Below are 20,744 nucleotides of genomic sequence, written 5' to 3'. Positions count from 1 at the left end.
TTTAATTTTATTTAATCTTACCTTGCAAGCGCAAAAAGCGTATGCATGGGTTAATGAAATGGAAAAACGGTAGCGTAATAGCATACGAAAAAATAATCCTGATCCGGACTCTTAACCGGAAAATTCCGAATAAAATGTAGACACCCCGCCAAGGAGGTCGGTCTAATATAATATTTTTCTTGATTTTTCTTTTTTTGAGATAATAAATTAGGTCTGTTAATAATTGTTATTTTTTTATATTTATTGTTAATTATTATTAACCTTTCTTATGGGTTACAGTAGTTATTAGTCGAAGTAAAATAAATTGGTTCCTAAATGTTTAAGTTCACTGTCGTATAGTCGTCGATAATCCGAAGTAAATAGGGTAATTTTAATAACAGTTTGTTTTCAATACCTTTTTTTTCTTTCATTCGTTTTTGTTAAAATTGCTAAATTTTTTTTCATTGATCGTATTTTAAACCCTTAGGTTATTTTTCTAAACAAATTTTCATTTTAAATTATATTTAAGAAAAGTAATTTAAATTTTTTGTTAGAGTTGTTTTTTCTCGGTAAAAATCCCAGCGTTTACTTTCGGTAATGAAACGTGTAAAGCTCTTAAGACACAAGAAACATTATTTACTTTCTCTAAGGTGTAATGATGTACACCGTTCATGATTTATAGTGCTCGCTAAATATTGTATACATTCTGGTAGTGTGATCAGCATGCCGTTGTACAGCTATATATGTTTGATGTAGTGGTAGATTTGAAATTTTTTTTTGTCTTCAGTCATTTGACTGGTTTGATGCAGCTCTCCAAGATTCCCTATCTAGTGCTAGTCGTTTCATTTCAGTATACCCTCTACATCCTACATCCCTAACAATTTGTTTTACATATTCCAAACGTGGCCTGCCTACACAATTTTTCCCTTCTACCTGTCCTTCCAATATCAAAGCGACTATTCCAGGATGCCTTAGTATGTGGCCTATAAGTCTGTTTCTTCTTTTAACTATATTTTTCCAAACGCTACTTTCTTCATCTATTTGCCGCAATACCTCTTCATTTGTCGCTTTATCCACCCGTCTGATTTTTAATATTCTCCTATAGCACCGCATTTCCAAAGCTTCTAATCTTTTCTTCTCAGATACTCCGATCGTCCGAGTTTCACTTCCATATAAAGCGACGCTCCAAAAATACACTTAAAAAATCTTTGCCTGACATTTAAACTAATTTTTGACGTAAACAAATTATATTTCTTACTGAAGGCTCGTTTCGCTTGTGCTATTCGGCATTTTATATCGTTCCTGCTTCGTCCATCTTTAGTAATTCTACTTCCCAAATAACAAAATTCTTCTACCTCCATAATCTTTTCTCCTCCTAATTAATAAGCCTGGCATCGGATGTTTTTTTTGATTTGTTTTTTATAATTCTTAATTTCTGGAGCGATTTATATTTTGTATCCGATCGATTACAGTATTAACGTACAGTTTACGTGTTCTTTGATTTTGGTTTCTAAAATTAAAGTTCTTTTACCGGTAAAAAAATCTAAAACACTCGCTCAAGTTTTATTAATTGTAGTTCCGGAGAATTTTTTTTATTTTAATGCTATATCCTTTTCAATTTTCAAATGTTTCGATTTCTTAATGTACGCTATATTCTAAAATTCAATTAGGGTTGACTGTTTTAGTTATATTAAAGTTGTACATTTTTTTTTTGTGAAAAACGTTAGAACGATTTTTTTTTACCAACTTTTCAAAGAAATGTACTAATTTCGGTCGAATGGTTCGAGTGTGAGGGGGGTGAAAATAAATTTCCTTTACGTTTTGAGGTACTAAAAGTACGAGAATTATTTATATGTATATATATATATTTATTTATAGGCCTATGTATAAAATTTTGTGGCTCGAAAATCTCCAAAACTACTACATCAATTTCATAGAAATTTAGGTATGCTGTTAGTAATGATTCTGAAGTTCTGCATATGAAAAAACCTTTTGACTCTGTATTATTACAAAAATTACTCGTTTGATTACGTTTAGTAGTGCTGAGATAAGATTATTTTAAATTGCTTGCTACAACCTTCTTCGACGACCTGTATATATTTTTTTGTTCTTCGTTTTCTTTTATTTCATTTCGATTCTTTATCGTCGGCGTACTCATATATTTAAAAATATCAACTAGTACGATCTCTTCTACAAATTATATGAATATTATTCAGTACTTGCATAAAAAGTTTAAAAAAATTTAAATAATTTATTAGCTTTTCCGTATAATTTATTCGAATCAAAATATTTTATATTTAATTACGACGTAAATAATTATTTTTATTTTTAATCTAAAAAAATGTTAGACCATTAATGTAATGTATATTTATTCCGTTTTATTTTAAAGTTAAGGTAAATAATTTTTGAAAAAATAATTCCATCTAGTTTTGCCAAATTTGGTAAATAAACTTTTCCTTTACCTTTGCCGTTCTACTTGGAAGTTGTTCATTTATTTCTTTTTTCGTCTATTTATTTATTACACAAGCACGCTCACCTTGACTAAAAATATTGTTAAATAAATAAGGACGAATATTACGTATTTGTCTGTTTATATCGATAATCGATATATTTATTTTTCAGCAGTCGGTAAATTTATTTATCTTATAATTATTTTGTTTTTTTTCCATTAGTATTATTATTAATTAATCGTTTTATATGTAACATTAATCAAAAGTAAAAACTTATATTATTCATTTATTTTTATATTTGTTCTTTATCGATAGGGTTCGAATCTTAGTTTTTTTATTTTTTTTTGGTTTGAGAAGAAAATTAATCTTGGGAGTTCATATTGTTTATTAGAATGGAAAATAGTTTTAATATTTTCTTTCCGATTAATAATAATTTATGTTCTCTTAATAAATATTAAATTAATAAAACTAGAACGTAATTTGTTCCGTTAAAAAAATAAAAAAAATATCTGAAGTTTAACTTCGGCAAACATTTTTTTTTCCTGTAAATTTTTCTCTTAATTTATTAATTAATATTAATTATAATATAACTTATTATTTAATTTGAAGAATGAAAAACCGTTTCGGAATTTATTTTGTCGAACGCTAGATTTTGTCGCTAGGGAACCCTAACTTCGTCTATCGTTATTAGTTGTAGTTAAAACCGCAACTATTTTTACCGTCAAAGCGAACGTAAATTTGCCAATTCGTGTTAGAAACGCGCTATAATTACTTGTTACATTGTAGTATTCTGTATAAAACGCAAATGTAGTCGCACTGTGAATGCGTAAAGCTGTTAAAAACACACATTTATATATCTAATTAAAAAACTATAGCGTATATGTAACCGTTATATCGAGTTATTAGTAATAGCTTTTTCTTTTCTGTTTACTATTAATTTGTAAAAAGGTTTTTCTTATATAAACGAAAGAATTTTTTTAATGCAGGGATCTTTTACGAAACGATTTGTAACGTGTTAATAGATTTATTTACGATCGAAAGAATTATATCCGTAGTTATAAAAAAGAACGATTTAATTCCTCCTTTTAGACCTTTGTAAACGGTTTTTAATTTCTTATTTCTGGATATTTACATCGGGAAATGGAAATTTTATTTTTCAGACGCACGGGGCAAGACCGGTTTGTTTTCTTTTGAATATCGTCGACGTATGAACTACAAAGGTTGTGAAATTATTTTTTTGTCGAAATTACAAATATCAGAAAGAGAAAAAAGAACGATTATTCGTTCGGTTCTTCGTTACAAAATGGCAGTCGGTTCACTGTAATACACAGCTAAACGCCTTCAGAAACAAGCAAAAGAGGTCTTCTGTACTGCATTCTTTGCTTGTATAAAATTATTTTTACTCTTTGTTATTGATGTACGTTTGGATTTTCGCCGGATCAAATGAAAATTCTTTTCTTCCCGATTCTTTTTTCTCCTCATCCCGTTTTTTTTTTATCGAAATCTTTAAACTTTATTTTTTTTTTTTTGTCTTCAGTCATTTCACTGGTTTGATGCAGCTCTCCAAGATTCCCTATCTAGTGCTAGTCGTTTCATTTCAGTATACCCTCTACATCCTACATCCCTAACAATTTGTTTTACATATTCCAAACGTGGCCTGCCTACACAATTTTTCCCTTCTACCTGTCCTTCCAATATTAAAGCGACTATTCCAGGATGCCTTAGTATGTGGCCTATAAGTCTGTCTCTTCTTTTAACTATATTTTTCCAAACGCTTCTTTCTTCATCTATTTGCCGCAATACCTCTTCATTTGTCACTTTATCCACCCGTCTGATTTTTAACATTCTCCTATAGCACCGCATTTCAAAAGCTTCTAACCTTTTCTTCTCAGATACTCCGATCGTCCAAGTTTCACTTCCATATAAAGCGACACTCCAAACATACACTTTCAAAAATCTTTTCCTGACATTTAAATTAATTTTTGATGTAAACAACTTATATTTCTTACTGAAGGCTCGTTTAGCTTGTGCTATTCGGCATTTTATATCGCTCCTGCTTCGTCCACCTTTAGTAATTCTACTTCCCAAATAACAAAATTCTTCTACCTCCATAATCTTTTCTCCTCCTATTTTCACATTCAGCGGTCCATCTTTGTTATTTCTACTACATTTCATTACTTTTGTTTTGTTCTTGTTTATTTTCTTGCGTAGGACTTCATCTATGCCGTTCATTGTTTCTTGTAAATCCTTTTTATTCTCGGCTAGAATCACTATATCATCAGCAAATCGTAGCATCTTTATCTTTTCACCTTGTACTGTTACTCCGAATCTAAATTGTTCTTTAACATCATTAACTGCTAAAACTTAATTGCTAAAACTAAGTTAACTGCTAAAACTTAACTAAAAACTTTATTCGTATTATGCAAATACGAAGCGCAGATATTTTTGTTAAACCACGTAGTTCAGTGTAAAATAAAAATTCCGTTTGTAAACGAAGTTGTACAAGATGACTGAAGTCGCAATACCGGATGAAAACTATTATTTTCTATAATTTCTACAGTTTTAGTTCAAATTAAATACCAATAAAACCCGTTAGTAACAAAAGAGCAAGCGATACGTGAAATGCTGTCGGTGTAATTTATATGAATTTACGGGAAAAATGATTTTTTATCGTTTTACGAAGTGATTGTAAAAGTCCCATATTATCGCTTGCATTTATAATTCTTGTTACGCGGGGTATTGGTTGCTACTTATTGTATGGTAATTTATTATCTTCCCAAGAAAATAAAAGGGAGGTCAGCTTATATTTTAATTTGCATGATCAATGGAAAAACAAGAAATTTTATATACACGCTTAAAAAAAAGTGAATTAAGTTCGTATCGAGACTTTAAATTATTTTATGGAAACATGATGTGCGTTTCAAACATGAAATTTGAAATCTCTCTCTCTCTCTCTCTCTCTCTCTATATATATATATATATATATATCTGGGTTTTTTTAAGTGGATTGGGAGGTAAATGAAAAAAATAATTTTCATCAAGCTAAGGGGGTAGAGTTAATTTTTCTTTGTTTCATCGTATCTAAGGGTTTTTAAGGTATTTATTACATTTACCGAGTTAATATAAATTTATATAAAACGTTTGGGAAAAATTTATTGAACTGTTCCTGTACTAATAAGCAAAAGATAAATTCTTCTATTTATACGAAGTATCAAAATATGTATAAAAACTATTTTGATTTTTTTTCTGATACAAAAGGGAATTTTTTATTATTTTATGTAACCGTTGGCAATACTTAATGAGTTGCACTGCGTCTAGTAATATAGTTGATCTAATCTCTAATTAATTAATTTAATCAACCGCCTTATTTTTAATTTATTATATAAGTCAAAAGAAATACAATCAAAGTTGTAATAATAATCTAGAAAAACTGGAATGATGTTTTTTTTTTTTTTGTTATAGTTTTATTTATACGATCTAATTTAAAACTTCTCACATGAAAGAATAACTATTCAATAAATATATTATATTCATGTTCGAAACGAGATGATGTCATCGTCTATTTAATAGAAAATATTTTCCTTGCTTGGTTGTCTTTTTGCGTTGTTAACTTATTATAAGATATATATTTGTACAAAAAACTTAATTTTAGTGTTAATTTTTTTTTAAGGAAAAATATTTCATGTACCAAAAATAAATTTATTTATATTTTGTCATTAATAAATTATTTATTTATATTTATGTTATCGCTTATTCCACAAAAGATTTTTTTTTTGTATTGTTATACTTTAAACTGTTAGGTATTAAATTTAAATTGCTCTCTCTTAACGTAATGATGTCGATTAGTGCTGTTCTTTCCTTTTTTGACCGGATTATAAGAGGCTTAATTAAATTCTTTAATTATGGCACGCTATAAAAAAAACAAAAAAACAGTGTATAAGTAAACGGATTAAAAATTCATTCCTTTTTTTTCCTGTAATCCTGGTATTTTGTTCCTATTGTTCTCTGTAGAAAATGATTGTCGTCTTAGGAACGATTAAAAGTTACTACGTATAAATTTTTTTACATCTTTCTGTTTTGAATAATTAATGAAATGTTATTGTTAAATTCTATGTAAAAAAGCAGATTTATGGCTAGCGACTAAGTATGCCAGATCATATATTACTTTTACGCCGTTCGTAATCTTCAAGCCGTTTAAATGAAATGCTGTTCAATTAAAAAAAAAAAAAATCAATTTATTACAAGGAAAAGCATACGTCCTGAGCAGAATTCCGTAATAATAATAAAAAACGGGGTTTTATGCTAATGTTAAATCTCTCATCGTTAAGTTTAACAAAAGCGTTGTAATTTTTTTTTGTCCCTTGGGTATAGTTTTGTCCTCTTGTTGAATATTTTTCCTCCCTTCAAACGTTTCTCGCGCATCTGACCTCAAATATCTTCGGTTTCCGATCGAACTTCCTCATAATATGCGACTAAATCTTTAATGCCGGAAGTTGATGATCTCTATTTACTTAGAGAGTTAATTTTCTTATCTGTTATAATTTTAATTTTTGGCCTTACGTATTTAAATGCGTTTACGAATCGACGTAAAAAATGTAATATCCTTGATCAGTTTTCCGGTAAACGTCATATTTTTTTTTTTGGAGCGTTAATTTTACGCCCTCTTCCCCGGTTATATTATCTGTACGCTAAAGCTTCCCTGTATATTCTCATTATTACCGGCTGACCAAACTTTCTCGTAATTTAAAACTAACGGAAGTTCTATTTACTAATTGTTCCTCGTATTGGGAAATAGTAATAATGAAATTGCAGGGTCACTTTTAATATATTGGCTTCTACATACGGCTAAATTAACTAATTCTACCCTACTAAACGGCGTTTGGATGTGTGTCTGTATGCGCATCCCCCTTAGCTTACCATCGGAATATACCGATCGTTAGCGGAAACTCCCGAATCGTTAGTACATGTCTCCTGGTGGTCAGGTGCATACTTGTTATATTATATATCCATCGAAGTTTTGAGAAAATTTATTATTTTTCAACCGGATCCGAATTTCGCAAATATTTCAAAAACGGTCGGTCCTAGCGCTCTGAAATTCTTTTTCGACCCTCTCCAAACTAAACCCGTTCGCTCCCAACGGTACCCGTCGGACGATCAAGTGCCCCCGAGACGCCATTCAGAAATCGGAGGACTGCGACGGGGTACCGCCGAAATATCTGAGCGACCGCTCTTCCGATTTTCTTCACGATTCAAACGGCGTATGTATCAAGTCGAGCGCTAACTGTTCGACTGTTAACGCATCGGTTCCACTCTTGATCGACCGGATCTTGATTATCCGAAAATTAAATTGTTTAGCCCTATTTTTGATTGCACTCAAACACCGTAAAACGTACCGTTCCGATCTTTTGCTAAATACGCTTAAACCTGTCCGCTAGCGCAGCTGTAAAGTATAAACTTACGAAGACTAAAAAGTAGAAAATAAAAAAATATTTTAAAAAAATTTTAAAACACCACTCTTAAACGCACTAAAAGTTAAAGAATAATTTTAGAACAGTATCTCAGAACGGATTTGACATCAAGCTTTTTGATAGTGATGTGTAACATTGTGTAAAAGTCATAGTTCAAATTAAAAATTTGATTTTTATGTCAATTTTTTCATATGCGTGATGAATGGCCTAAAGAGAGCGGGGTGGTGCCGCACCCCACTCTTTAGTATCCCTAGTTGTAGCACCCCGATTCGTTAGTATCAATTTCTATAGTTAAATTTTTAATTTAACTACCCTTATATCAATTTTCATCATTCAAAAAAAAATATTTTACACTGTATCAATTTTGGTCACCTCCCCCATTCCGAGACGCCGCCCGCTCGGGCCCGGAGGGCCTAGCTGCTAGTATTAGATTAAGTTGTGCCGTTTAAAAGATTAATTTACTTACCTTTTGTGGAATAAGTTAACAGTAACCGTTTTAAGGTAGTCGATTCCAAGCTCTTAAGAAGTTGAAAGGATTTTAAATAGTTTAAAACGTTAAAATAAAATTGTAGCAGAATACATTTGCGTCTTTGTTGTGATAGCTACTACTAACCGTAACACACGACTGAAGCGCACTGTTTTATATGAAGTTAATTAAAAGTTTAACGATGTTTTTATTTTGTATAGTACTAGTATCGCTAGTACGTAACGTACATGTTTACCTCAGAAACTTACATGTGGAGCTTGGATTCCGACTGTATAATATTATAGCTAAATTGTTCGTATTACGTTGTAACTATGTACAGTACATTCTCGATTATCCGAAATATATATTAAAATATTTATAATTAAGATGTGCATTTCCTTAAAAAAAATTCATCTTTTGTAAAAAGGTAATAAATTCCTGCTGATTTTCGGAATATCGAAAGGTTTGAATATTTCTGAATAAACGAGATTGTACTCCACGAATATTATTCTATCGTTAATGTAATTTATTATAATTCTGTATTTAGATTCTAGAAAATAGAATGTATGTCGGCTTGTGGAACACGGAGTATCTTCAAATTCGAATTTTGGATAATTAAAGAGTCTGTTCTCATCTTACCGGGCAGCATTAGATTGTTTTTTTTATTTATTTCTAATACTGTCAGGTAAAGATGTCCCCAGGCTCGTATATTCTTCTGTCTTACGGTTTTATATTTGAAATTTATTTTCAGAATTTGTTAAATGAAATACGTTGTGCTACGTCGCTTAGCAAAATAAATCGTCATTTAAAGTATTACAAACGTCTAAAGTCTATTGGATGATTTACGGATTACTACACCGTCTTTGGATTAAGAGTGCTGTCTGCTTCCAGTCGGATGATTCGTGAATTAAACAGTCGTCTTCGGATGGAAATGGTTCCAACAAAGTGCTGCATAATCTTTACGGTAAAATAACTATTTTTTCTTTTCTTTTTAATTTGAAGTCTTTTATGGAGGAAATTACTTATAAGAGTTAAGCGTAATTTCCCCCTGGTTATTAATTTTTTTTTGTACGAATTCGGAGTATAAAAATGAATGACCCGATTTCAAACGGTTTGAAAACTAATTACATACTTTTAAAAAACGTTTAAAATTGAAATTACAACTTTTTATGTCCTTCATCTGCCGGAGGTATAACATCAATACGATAGCTGAAATCTTCCCTGATGCGTTGCAGACAGTCTTCTGTTACAGAATTATTGCAGCTGCGATCTTGGTTTTTAGCTAATCAAACTCTGCAACTGACGGTGGAACGTGAACACTTTGATTCAAATTTCACCGCAAGAAAAAATCATAAGCTGTATTGTCTGGTGATCTCAGGGGCCCAGACTGCATTACCAAGTCTTGAACTCCCGGTATTTGTTTAGAAACCTGCCGATCTGATAGGGCCACATTACGCTGAAAAATGAATTTTCAGAATCTTCATTTAATTTTGGAAAAAGGCCAGCCGTGAAACATCTCAAGATACGAACGCTCTGTTAGTGTATTTCCTTTAAAATAATAAGAGCCGTAAAATTTTGTAAACGAAACCCCACAAAAAACCATTAACATTTGGTGAATCTCGCACCTGCTGTGCAATCTTTCCGGGTTCTCAAGTCCCCGTTCGGGAATATTATGAGGTGAAACTTAACCGCTTAAATGAAATGTTGCTTACCAGCGATAACGACCTATTGTCTTCCGTATCGACTAAAAGCATATCGCAGAAATCTTTAAGTTTCCTTTGTCTCTTACACGAACAACTTGTAACGTTTGTAATCGGTGGGGTTTGAATTGCAACCGTCTTAATACAGTCAAACAGTTGTACTTGGGACGCAAGTTCTCGGTTAGCACGACGAGTAGACGTTTTCGGTATTCGTCGAAAAGCCTCTTGAATTCATCGTTGGTTTTCCTTTGAAGCGTCTGGTTGCCCTGAACTTTTCCCTTTCATAAACACCCCTTAAAGTTGTTTATACCAGCGATCGATGATGGATCTATCCTGAAAAAATCACGTTGAACGTTATTACGGGCTCTGTCGTGCTCTAAATTGTAGAACATCCTGACACCCGCATTGTGACGATTCCGTTCACCACACACACCCTCCATTTCTAGCCCTGATTGGCTTTACGGGAGGTCGTCTTTTAGACTATCCAAATTCGATAACAACAGAGTCGTCGGTTTGTCCTCTTGACAGGATGCCGTCGATGCAGATGCCTCGGCGACGTTTTTTACGGTGTATTTACAGAACCTGCCGTCGTCTTCGTACGGCCTCTTTCGATCACGACCACCAACCGTAACTTGCAACCCTCGGCTATCAAATTAACCGAAGAACACAAAAACACTTTCTATCGCGTAGACGCCGTCTTGTTTACGACCGAGTTTAGCGTACGTTTGAGTACTAGTATTGCAATCTGGTGGCCGGTATTTGAAACACTATGACGCGTACATATCTCATTCACCGACCACGGTGGTTGCGCAGGTGTACGGTTTTGACATCGGGTCATTCTTTTTTAAACACGCTGTATATTGATATTTTTTACGGCTCCCTTATTGTTTGAATACGGTCGAAATCCGTTATATGCCCGCAACGCTTCCGTTAGTTAGTTCTTAGAAGGCGCCGCTGAAACGGTTATTGAAATAAGAAAATAAATAAGATTATATACGTAATCTGATCAAACTATACCTTCGCTCGCTTGGTTCGCGAGTGTAGGTTAAGATTTGTTAGATTATATTTATTTATTTTCTTATTTCAATTTAGCGTTTCAGTGACGCTATCGAAGAACTAACTACAGAAGCGTTGCGTGCATATAACGAATTTTGACCCAGAATGTTAGATCATTTTTCTCAAGATGAGCGTAAAAATAGAATTAAAAAAAAAAAAATATTATGTTGTATAAAAATTAATAATTATGTTATTTTACAGCTGAATTCTTGTAGGATTATAATAATATTGATAAAAAAAGTCTTCATGCGGCATTTTTATGATTTAGAGTATACCTTCATATGAAAGAAACATCTCTCTATATATCTATTATTGGAGATGCTTAAAATTGGTCTGGTACAATTGCATCAAAATAAATTTATTAAAGATAGCCGGGCATTTGAGCTTCGTTCAGGACAGCATTCCCGGAAAAGTTAAAACGTAACTGTAGTTTCGTCCATTAATTCTTGGTAAGATGAAATTCTATCATCCCGTTCGATAGTGTTTTAACGTAGGCGTAAGAAAACTTCTGACGATTTCTTCAATAAAAAATCAAAATCAAATCTATTCAATCAAAAACTTTTTTTTAGAGCGGTAAATAAACCGTACATCTACCTTTGAGTTGTTTAATTAATTAATCAATAACCACTTTGAGAGCCCACTGACCCCCGTATAAAAATAGTTATATCTATTTACTTTACCGCATAGATGAACTCATACGCAAAAACTATCGCATGAAAATAAACAAGAACAAAACAAAAGTGATGAAATGTAGTAGAAATAACAAAGATGGACCACTGAATGTGAAAATAGGAGGAGAAAAGATTATGGAGGTAGAAGAATTTTGTTATTTGGGAAGTAGAATTACTAAAGATGGACTAAACAGGAGCGATATAAAATGCCGAATAGCACAAGCTAAACGAGCCTTCAGTAAGAAATATAATTTGTTTACATCAAAAATTAATTTAAATGTCAGGAAAAGATTTTTGAAAGTATACGTTTGGAGCGTCGCTTTATATGGAAGTGAAACTTGGACGATCGGAATGCCTGAGAAGAAAAGATTAGAAGCTTTTGAAATGCGGTGCTATAGGAAAATGTTAAAAATCAGACGGGTGGATAAAGCGACAAATAAAGAGGTATTGCGGCAAATAAATGAAGAAAGGAGCGTTTGGAAAAATATAGTTAAAAGAAGAGACAGACTTATAGGCCACATACTATGGCATCCTGGAATCGTCGCTTTAATATTGGAAGGACAGGTAGAAGGAAAAAATTGTGTAGGCAGGCCACGTTTGGAATATGTAAAACAAATTGTTAGGGATGTAGGATGTAGAGGGTATACTGAAATGAAACGAATTGCACTAGATAGGGAATCTATGAGAGCTGCATCAAACCAGTCAAACAACTGAAGACAAAAAAAAACAATAAAAAACTTTACCGTACCGTCGATCGATAAGTTTCCTCGTTTTAAAAAAAATAACCGTTTCAGACCTCCGTTCTCATTATGGATTCTGGACAGAAACTTCAGTGAAGTTATGACGTTAGAGGTCACCTGGTCATATTAATACCATATATACATATAATTAGAATAAGTTTTTAGAAATGTTGCAGACTACTGTCGAGTATTTTATAATTCATGCAAATCATGACGAATGTCTTGCTTGCTTTGGATTTCCAAGATCCACCGTCTTCTACAACCGGTTGGCCTTTACTCGTTGAATTTTATACGGTATTGTAATACTTTTTCGCATTAAGTGGTGATCGCTATATTTTGTAGTTTGTTGAGATCTTAACTTTTGATGATATCAAACTAAACTTTTTTTTTTAATTTAAGTACAATAACATTTTAGGTGAATTCACCTCCTCTGTCTTATTTATATTTGTCAGTTCAATGCCGAAGAAACTATGAGGTTTAATTGTGGAATAACGTCGATTATATTTTTCTTTCGACGATTACACGTTTTATTATAAAATGCTGTATTCATCTGTTATTGTAAATCTTACTTCTATTGGAAATATGTATTTTTATATAATAAGAATCTGGAAATTTAACCTTGTACAATATCTAATATACTATGTCATTAACTGAGAAAAACTGTATAAAAAAATAAAAACAAAATATTTATCCCCTTCGAAAATAGTTTAACGGTTATTTAAAAATAAAGAGAGAGAGTTTTGGAAGTCCAAACAAAAGATGAATCGATCGTTTTTAAAATGGAACGGCATAAAAGGCTTTGTACCTTATAATTGGTATAAAAAATAAAAAAAAAATCCAGGTTTATGACTTTTCTGTTATATATTTTAATTTTTAATATGTTTATTAAACATAAAAATATTAATGCCGTCCGTACACGGCATATTTTAATACTCTACTGATTTACACAGGGTATAATGATCGTAGCTGTTGATGCCCGGTCTTTCATTTAAAAAAAACAAAACAATGTTTTTTAAATATACTCTCGAGGATATAGTGTCACTCCGTTTTTACTGAACAGGTTGTAGTACCCACCGGGTTGGTCTAGCGGTAAACTCGTCATCGTAAATCAGCCGATTTCGAAATCGAGAGTTCTGACGTTGAAATCCTAGTAAAGGCGGTTACTTTTATAAGGATTTGGATGCTAGATTATGGATACCGGTGTTCTTTGACGGTCGGGTTTCAATTAACCACGCGTCTCAGGAACGGTCGATCTGAGTGTACAAGATTACATTTCATTTATATTCGTACATATCATCCTTTGAAGTAATACCTTACGCTGGTTCCGGAGGCTAAATAGAAAAGAAAACTGTGATGTAGTAGTGAACTGTATGTATCACGTTCTTAATTTCGATAATCTACAAAATGTTTGAAAAGTTCCGAACTTATAAACAAATGTGCTTTGTGGACATCCAAAAAAAAAAAAAAATGGTCCGAGCGTATATCTCATTGTTTTCCCGACTCGTATCAAAAGAGATGTCCAGGACTCCTCTTTGACTCGCTGAAAAATTGAGAATTCTTCGTTACCCGGAAAAACCTCGTTCCTGAATGGTGAACTGCAATAAACAACACGCTTATCAGAAGACGGCACTGTTGACTTGGGACACCGCATTGGAAATCGCTCTAATAAAGTATAGTACAGTCAATCTGTATTTTTATTTGAAAATCCTTACCTACCGATTGATGTTTTTTCAATACGTTAGGGGTGATGAGGGAAGCTTAACTCCAGATTTTTAACACCCCTCTGACATAGATTTTTGAAAAACTCAAAAAGTTTTTGAAATGCGTTTTTCTCTGAATCTATGCATTTTAGAGAAAAGATTTTCAAACAAAAAATGTAGAGGACATTTTCCTCCAGAATTAATGTGTTTCAAGTTATGCCGTATAATTTGAAATTGAAATACTAGGTGGCGCTGAAGTTGTAAAAAAACGTGTTTTTTCACCGGAAAAACTTGTTTTTCGTCCGTATTGCATTTGGAAAAGCTGTTAATCTAAAAAAAAACAGAGACTTTTATTCAAAAAATTTTCTTGTACGACTTAGCATTCCAGAGTAATAGCGGTACAATGACAACGCAGCGGTCATATTATTACTGTAGCCGGGGGAGATCGGCATTGTTCAGCGATTTCGAACACGTGCCCGATTCACAACATTTCCACACTTTCACAAGCTACAGCTCCAAAACGGTATTAAGTTAAATAATGACTGAATTTATTATTTAAATAATCAAAGCGTTACTGTTAATTACTCAAAATTAGCGAGCGTAGGTTAAGTTTGGTTAGATTATATTTATAATTTCTGTGCAAATACCAACCGATTAGGAAGAATTCTTCCTCTACTGTACTTTCTTTTTAAAAATGAGAACTCGTCTATTTTTGTTGTCATTTCTGGATCGCCTACCTTTTTGGGTTTTTTAATAAACGATCAGCACACACACACACACACACCTCTGTCAGGTACATTTCTCAAGCCGTTATAGTTTCATTTGACATTAACCTACGCTCGCTTCCAGTGGCGACTCTGGTATAGGCACTGTGGAACTACAGCATCCCCTATTTCCACTCGATATTATCGATAAAATTTACTAAAACGAGTCCTTTTTTCTTTTAATTATTACTTTACATTTGTAGAATATATCATCTTAAGAAACCATCCCCCGGTTAACGAAAAAGATACAAAACACTTTGTATGGAACTGTTCGTTTCACAGTTCCAGCGGCGTGGTGTTTTGCTGTTTTGCGCATGCGAACATAAAAAGCTGCACGCGAGGGTGCCGACCCTGCCGTGTAGTGATTTTTTACTCCGCGTGTATACGGAACGTTCCTTGTTCGTTCCCTTTTATAGTTGGAAGGACAATGAAAGCGGGGTTTAGTTGATTTTTCAGTAGCGATCAGAAGATGACGGAAAGCATGGGCTCTTTGATCGCCAAATCTGTCCAAAAACACGCTGAAAGGGCGAAAGAGAAGGTAATTAGTAAAAACTAATTACGTTATTTTTTTCTGCGTACATATAAATTTAAATTAAGGACGGTTGGACTACTGTGTTTTTAAGCGGACATTTCATTAGTTATTATCTAATAATACTAAAAAATATTATCTGTATTGACATTTTACTATTTATTCGGTTAAACCGAATACGGTTTTTTAAGCGCAATGTTCTTAAAAGCCGTGTAAGTATTCTTGAATGTGATGAAGTGTAGAATTAGTTTATTATCCTGCTTCCAGCTATCCTATTTGATTATTTTATTTTACAGAAAACTTTAACCACGACCTTGAAAAAGCCCAGTAAAAAAGTTTCTGGAGCAGCACCTCCCACTTATTTTATTCACGAGCCGCCACTGATCGTTTCGCTCGCTGACTTAATATGCTAATATGTTTAAAATGACCGGTATAAAACCAGCATGTTGTGTGTTTTCAGTAATTTTTTATTTATCAATTATTATAAAACATGCTAGCTACAGCCTATTAAGTAATTTTTATGTCAAAAAGTGTGAAAAAAGTGGAGGGGCGTAAAACGAAAAGTACCGAAAAATTAATTAATATACATTATTTAACAAATGCACACTACTTCCAGTTTATAAAATCCGCGTAACGTTTTCTTACACGGCCATATAGTAATATTATAAACGATTTATTTTCTAAAATAAATTAATATTATCTGTCAGTTTGATTAAACGATGATGTATGATAAGACTATTTGACCGTCAAAAATAAATATTTATTCCTAAAAAAAAATTATTTAAAGAATTTATTATGCGTGTATGAAAATGTTTATTTTAATTAAGCAAATATCATTAATTATTTAATAGTTATTCGTCGTATGCGTGTGTGTGTGTGTGTGTTTAATTCATTATAAAAAACCATTTTCTTTAACAGAAAATTTATTTCATTACTCTTTCTATTTTTTTAATTAATTTTTATTATTATTTAAATAAATGTAATCGTTATATGTTACACAACGTATAGGAAAATATTTATGCAGAAAAGACAATTTTTAAAATTTTATAAAAATAGATGTAAGATGATAAAGAAATTTTTTTAAAAACTAAAGTAATTTTATTTTATTATTTTACTTATTTTATCATTATAAATTATAATATTATATTATTATTATAATAATGTAATTTTTCTTTTTGAAGCGTAAAGTTTTATCGCGATAAAATATAGAAAAAAAAGTAAAGAACGATGTTCTTTACTTGAACGATGAAGAAGTTGGTTCGATACGCTTTTAAATGAAAGAATATTTTTTAAGAAGATTTAACGAATAAAAGAAGCCTTTGATAAATTCTAGCTAGAAAAAGTATATCGGTCGTGAGTTACAAGAAAGCCGTCCGGCGTTATTTAATTTACTTACGGACTTACACGTAAAAAAAGTAAAAACTTAAGTGGAAATAAAATTAGTTCTAGTATATCCGTGAAATAGGACGAAATGAAACCGAAATTTAAAACGACTACTATCGAATAGTAGAATAAAAAATAAAAAATCTGAGAACGATCAAATCTAAGGCCGTCGATCCTCCGTTTTCCTAGGTAAATTTGGAATTTTAAAACAAATATCGGAAACTTGTTGATAAATATGCGTGCCCTACATTTGGATAAAACCTATATAAACGCAGATTATTTCTTATTAAACAAAATGGTCGTCATATGTTAAATTATTATATTTCTTTGAAATATACCGTAACCGAAGTAGTCGACAACCTGATATATAGGACGAGTATATTGTAAAAATTAAAAAAAAATTAGCTTTAAAAAGTTTACTTCGAGAATATACACATAAATAAACGGGTCATTCTGAGATACTTTGTAGGCGCGGTTTGTTGCTAAGCGATTTATAATCTGATCGTAATTATATATATATATATATATATATGTCGGAGAGGCGAGGAGATTTGTCAGGGATTCAACGTTTTGTGTTTCACTCATTTTTATTATTACAAGTGGAGAATATATAAGATTATAATAAAGTTCAATTAATAAAAATGAGTAGATAACTCGTACAATGAAATAATTACAAATGATAATTATCACTTATCAATAACTCAGTAGTACACGAATTATAATATAAGATTAATTCAATTTAGAATTCAAATAATATTAAAACAACTTGCGATAGACCGAGGCTCAGGGAAACAACGAATTCGCGATCACCAGGACGTCTGTTCGATCTGGGTTCCAAAGCAAGACTACTCTTTCACCATATTCTCAAATAATATGCCTACTGCATATTTCCTTTTCCTTATTAATTTTATGATACCCCTATCGCCCTGGGATCCCGACTACGTTGACAACCATGTGCCTACCTAGGCCTAAGCCTACCGCAATAAAACAATTTAAACCTTATTTTACAAAATATTACAAGTAATAGTACATTTCTTAAAACTACTAAAAATACAGATATTCTAAAGAATATTCTCATCGTTTTGTCGGAAGATACTCCACTGTACTTTATTCTCCGACATATATATATATATATATATATATATATATATATATAAAGGTAAGGCCAAACTCTAGGAAGTTATTCTACTTAACGTACTGAAGAAAAAGTGTCCAGTAAACGTAGGTCCGAAAACGTATATTTTTCTGTCTGACCGCCATTTTGATACTCTTCGTTGATAAATTTCAAAACGGCGGTCGTTTCAATCGTAATTATCTTAGGAATTATTAGATTTATCAAATTTTGTTAAACTATAAAAATTATCAAGCAGTTTTTTGGGAAGAAAACAACGACACCTCAGTCGTAAAAATCCGTCGACAAACAACAGAGTTATTGTAAAAAGTTGGTCTAAACCAATACGGCGGCTATCTTGGTTTTTTTATTAAAATTGCTTTAGCAATTTTAATCAGAAACCAATACAATTTGATAAATCTAATAATTCCTAAGATATTTAAGATTGAAAAATTGAACGACCGCCGTTTTGAAATTTGTCAACGAAGAGTATCGTTATTTATTTTCCGGTTAAAAAATGTTAGTTTAAAATAAAGTTCAACGGTTCTTGAAAAATATATTTTTTCTAATAAACACAAACGGCAGACAGACATCTTTATTTTTGTTTAAGAGGCACCCGCCTTGGGCTTTTCCGGTAGCCAACCACCCCTGCAGTTACTAGGCCGAAGCCTTCGCCTGCAGTCCTCTAAAGCCCTCAAAACTTACATCCGGCATTCGCCAGGCTAAGATGTCCCCCCTCAGCCATCCTCGATCTCCCTCCGGCCTCATCGGCAGAATCCTCGGACCGGCACACAAATGCCAACCCGGTCGTATATTTCAACGTGATCGCTGTCCAAACAGCTTAAAACGCCCTAATCGCAGACGATCCGCAAACCCTTGCATGCTCTGCTCACAACATAATCCGACGATCTTCAACCGTGGACCGCCCTACCCTATGCGGAGTCCCGGCCGGCTCAAACAGGAGGCATGACCCGGACGGCCCATACAACCCTAACCAGCCGGGCTGTCCGAACTACCTACCAGAGAAGATGCTCTTTACAAACAATTTAAATACTGTCAAGCCGGCATCCGAAAACAACAAAATCCAACTCGAGCCGCCGAAGGTCACGGAGCAACCTGTTCCTGGCGTAGGCGTACCGCACACAATCATGCAAAACACGGGACACTGTCTCCGGCTGTCCGCACTCCACACAATTCGGATCAGCTACCAAGCGAAATGAATAAAGCTTCGCCCGAGAGTCCCCGTGTCCCGAGAGTATCTGCGTCATCTCACGGTCAGGCCTAACCCGACAACTCAAACGGCGACGCCGAACATCAGGAAATAATGCGTAGGTATGCCGACCCACTGCCGCGGCATCCCACCTTTTCTGCCACATCTCAAAGCCAGCAAGCTCGACACCTCTTGCTCGTTCTGCAGTAAAGCGCCCCGACTTCCGCAAACGATACTTCTCGGCCCTCTCCCAAGCCGAGTTATCCAAGGGCTTCACCACCGCAACCACTGTCAAAGCCTCTCCTGACACGGTGCGATACGTCTTCGTTAAAGCCAAAAGCGCCAAGCGCTGAGACCGGCAGACAGACAGAAAAATATGCGTTTTCGGACCTCTGTTTCCTGGAAATTTTTTCTTCGGTACGTCAAGTAGAATCATTTTCTAGAATTTGGCATCGGCTTTAACATATACACAACACATTCAGGACATGTTAGAAAAAAATTCCGTAAAACGTAGGTTCAGCAACGGTTATTTAGCGAGTGTAAACCGGCTGAAGATTTCGCCCTGATTTCTGCGCCTTCGGCAAAATTAAGCCAGACTGTAGTTCGTGGAACCCAAATTAAGGGATAAATGTAGGTAGTTTATGTGAAATACGACCGGAAAAATCGAATAAATAGGTCTCGAAATTGTATTCCCCAAAAGGTTGGGGTTCGAAAAACAATATTTTACGTTTAGTGTAAACGTTGTTAAACGGGTAATAAACACGTACAAATTTTAAACAAAAACTTGTGTACAGAATTCTACTCTTAATAAAATTGTACGGACAAAGTACACAGAAACTAAATACAAACGTAAGAATTTCGAAGTTTATTAAAAACAAAATGTTGCGGATTTCAATTAGGTATTAAACGAAATCGATTTTCAGTATTACAAAGCAAGAGTTAAATATTTTAGAAAAAAAATCTGATGCGGACACCACACGACTTACTTGTACGTCTGTTAAATTACATATATACATTTTTTAAGTGAAAAATACATATATTTTTATTTCATTCATAACTTCCTATATATTTTTTTTATTGTTATCGAAATATTATTTCTTGTAAAAATCTTTTAACAAACAGAAGTTAATAATTATTAATAAATCAATATATTTAAATTACAAAAAAATAGTTAAAAAAAGAGATGAAGTCCGATTTGAACCTACGTGCTTCCCCTTGTAAAATTCAAATATTTCATTAATTAAAATTGTATTAGGCTGTAACTCTGGAACCGATGAAAATAAGTACCGCTTATGATATATCGTTTAAAAGCTCTTGATGAGGCCTTATACTCTAGTTAAGAAAAAGTCCAAAATCCAATCTTTTTTTTTTATTTTGGGCTTTTTGGACGCTTTTGGTCCAGTCGATTGCAATCAAAAAGCGAGGTGGACAACTAGATGTTACAAGGATCCTAAATCCAAAATTTCAACATCCTACTGCTAATCGTTTCTGAGTTATGCGAGATACATACTTAAGGA

General features: G+C 33.0%; 1 long non-coding RNA gene across 1 annotated transcript in view; it reads left to right on the top strand.

Annotated features, from left to right (window-relative positions):
* Positions 1–20,744, top strand: part of LOC142334104 (uncharacterized) — a 121,659-nt gene that overhangs the window by 9,929 nt on the left and 90,986 nt on the right. Inside the window, exon 2 of the long non-coding RNA XR_012758769.1 lies at positions 9,115–9,327. This is a non-coding gene — a long non-coding RNA (uncharacterized LOC142334104). The remainder of the gene's footprint in view (positions 1–9,114; positions 9,328–20,744) is intronic.

The sequence above is a fragment of the Lycorma delicatula genome, chromosome 13, assembly GCF_047948215.1.
Source record: "Lycorma delicatula isolate Av1 chromosome 13, ASM4794821v1, whole genome shotgun sequence".
NCBI lineage: Eukaryota > Metazoa > Arthropoda > Insecta > Hemiptera > Fulgoridae > Lycorma > Lycorma delicatula.
The sequence above is the reverse complement of the archived record's forward strand: the minus strand, read 5'-3'. Positions and strand labels throughout refer to the sequence as shown.